Below are 3,386 nucleotides of genomic sequence, written 5' to 3' on the forward strand. Positions count from 1 at the left end.
ATACTCTCCAGCAGAACAATTACGCTGTACTAAAGAGTGTGGCAGATTCATGTTCGTGGTATTTCTCTCCATAAGGTTTTGTAATTCCAGACATATCATTGAAACTCTAAAATGTCCACTAGTACAAATTTCAGTAATGATATTATATTCCATTAAGCTCAATGAAGTGAAAAGGTAAGCAAAGAGGATGAAGACATGTAGATTCTATTACTGATACCAGATATCATTACAAAGGAAAGATGATTCGGTCACTTACTGGCTGTAATTCTGTTAGAGAGACTGAAAATTAAATGTAAAGATCAGAAGTGCTAAGAGATCATTTTCTTCCCATTTGACCATTATTCATTACTGGAGAATGCAGAAAGAGCTGAGACTCATATATATGTATGCTTCGAGGAAGAACCAGACATTTCTATGATAATTTACTTTCTCAATGCCATAAAAGATTTTCTGCAATGTAAATGTCATAAGAAATAGGAGCTGGTCAGTCACTGATTTGCATCCTGTGGATTGTGACATGCTGTATTACCTCACTGAGTTCAGTCTAAGCTATAGTACTTTCTGCAGATTCACACAAAAATTTTTCGGTTTCCATCATTTAGTAATTTAATATATTCTTCAATGACTTAGTAGAGATATTTTTTGTCAAATGACTTAATAAAAGTGAAACGTCAACATAAAGATCATGTAGCACAAGTGGCGATTTAAAGGGAAACTGTCACCAGGTTTGACCGATACGAGTTACAGCCACCACCTTTCAAGGTTGATATACAGCATACTATAATGCTGCATATTTGAGCAGAACCTAACCTAGAAGAACTGAAAAATAACTTTCATTATAGTCACCGAAGGGGCGGTCCGGACCGATGGGTGTCGCTCTTCTTGGCCCGGCGCATTCCATCTTCTTGTGATGCCGTCCTCCTTCTTTGTTCATGTGGATGACTTGTTCCTGCATCATCCACACAGTCTGCTCGGCATCGCGCTTATCTGCCCTGTTGAGAGCAGAGCAAAGTACTGCAGTGCGCAGGTGCCGGGAAAGGTCAGAGAGGCCCAGCGCGTGCACGCTGCAGTACTTTGCTCCTGATTGTGGGATTGTATCTGTATTCAGTTTCTTTATTTATATAAAAATTCTTTGTAATATAACTAAGCATGCTCTACTCCCTAAGAGATAGTCCTTTCTAGATGAAATTTGGATGATAATGTGGGCATTATTCCTGTTTATACGCCTGATTTTTTCTGATAAGATGTAGTATTATATGTATCAGTAAGTCCTATTGTGAAAAGCATTATATCAGAGAACCAGAAGTCACAAATCAGCTGTGGCAGGGAGCTCTTTACTGCGCATAAGCAGCTTGGAACACAGAATCATGGAGCGCAAGACTCCCGAAACCAGAAGTTATGCTAGTCACATGATCGGAGCGCACCCTGCAGGTCTGTGGAATGCGTGTGGTCGGCTATGGAACGCACACCCGATGAGACCGCAGGTTAGGAGGGGGCATGTTTCCTCTATTAGTGATAAGACCCGGAAGTAGTACCACCGGCCATTGAGTGGGTGGGGCCTATGACGGTGTGTCTAATTAAACGGGGGGTTATTTAAATCCACCTTTTTTGACTGCCAGTCATGCCAAGCATCATCATGGCATCCGGCATCTACAGCATTGAGTCCTTCTAATGAACTGTGATAACGGGGAAACGCATCGGGGTGTCCTCAACTCATGCTAAGTCCTACTTAATTTGCTCTCTTGTTTCTATCCATGCTATAATGCTGTTATATAGAGCTGTTGTATGAGGATTTGCTAAGTAACCATTGTGGGTTATCCTCAACTTATGTTAAGCTCCATTGTATTCTGGGCTATATGCTTTCTATTGATGCTATAATGTCTTTTTGTGTAGGACTATTGTATTAAGATCTATCAGATAGCCATTGAGCAGGCAGATTTTTTGGATGTTTATGAGATTTTTTGTCTGTTTTTGTTCTTGTACTGTCATACCCATAGAGCAACCTATGAGATGTTATATATTGTATAAGGATCTATTCCTTTCACTTCTTTCCTTCACTATATTGTTTTCCCACCTATACTGATAGGGTTAAATCAGGGGAGAGAGGGACAGTCCACGTTGAGTGGGGGCGCCAAACAATCATTTCTTAGGGTGCCAACCTCCACAGCAAGGACGGAGCAAGATCTTGTTTATTGTAGGGATTTGGCAGGCAGGTGTTTTGGTCAGCTATATTTTGTATCTATTGGTTTATGTACCTTTCTACACTGAGTTAGGTGTTTTTTAAAAGGATAAAATTAAATATTTGATTTTTTAAAGGAGATTTATGTTCACTGTATGATTGTAATTTCCTTGGCATAATTTTTTGAAAGTGAGATCAAAAACGTACCGTAGTAATAAAAATGACAAAGTACAATAAATGAGAATCAATGAATAAAGACCAAAACAACCTGAGGGGGGTGAAACCCCAAAGCATGTTGCACATTAGCTTCTTAGAGGGGTATGCATAATGGTTACACATGCTGACCTAAGTACTCACAAATCAGCGTGAGATGTGGCGGGGAGTGGTGCTCGTGTCGACAGAAACAGGAGGCAGAAGCCTTAGGTTCGGCCTTCGACGTCATCAGTCGCCGCCCATCTCAACATCTACTCATACCATATATCTTTATATATGGATCTGCATTTTGTTATTTATTGACCTGTTCACTAGATTAGTGGGGTTTCTGAGTGCCATGCTCCCCTTTTTTCGCTTTTACTTTGTCTTTTGATAAATTAAATTAAGTTCGTAATTTTGAGTTGGTTATTGTTTCCAAAGTTTATTGGATATCTCTTAATCTGAGAGCAGGTTTTCCAAGGAGTAGAAAGCCCTATTTATTTTTAGGGATGTGTAACTTGAGCAGTAGTGCTTGTAGTTACAATACAAACAGTGTTTTAACAGCAGGAGATCATAACTGCAGGCCTAGGTGTCACATGCCAGGCAGTCCAAATAATCCATATAACCCAGCCCTCAGCACTGATTGGTAGCTTGCTGACAATGTACTATGTATATATTAAGCTGTTGACCGTGAGTGTGGGCGAGGTTATACTCAGCTCAGCATTCGTTGCACTTCTATATCTATAGTAGAAGAAAACAAGAAATTTATCAAAAATGCACAAAGCAGTCCAGTAAGTGATGCATTTCTGGAATCAGGCTCTCTTCCCTTACATCATGTAGCTCTCAGATTCTAGACCTGAAAACTTCTGGAAGACTTCCATTAAAGGGGTTGTGCCATGAAACCAAGTATACTTTAATCTATAGATCTTGGAATATTAATAATTTCCACAATTTGATGTGTCTAAAAATAATATTCCTGTGCTGAGATAATCTTATAAATGTGACCCTGCTGTAT

Source organism: Dendrobates tinctorius, unplaced genomic scaffold, assembly GCF_039654945.1.
Source record: "Dendrobates tinctorius isolate UK_male_01 unplaced genomic scaffold, ASM3965494v1 ptg000060l, whole genome shotgun sequence".
NCBI classification, from domain to species: Eukaryota; Metazoa; Chordata; class Amphibia; order Anura; family Dendrobatidae; genus Dendrobates; species Dendrobates tinctorius.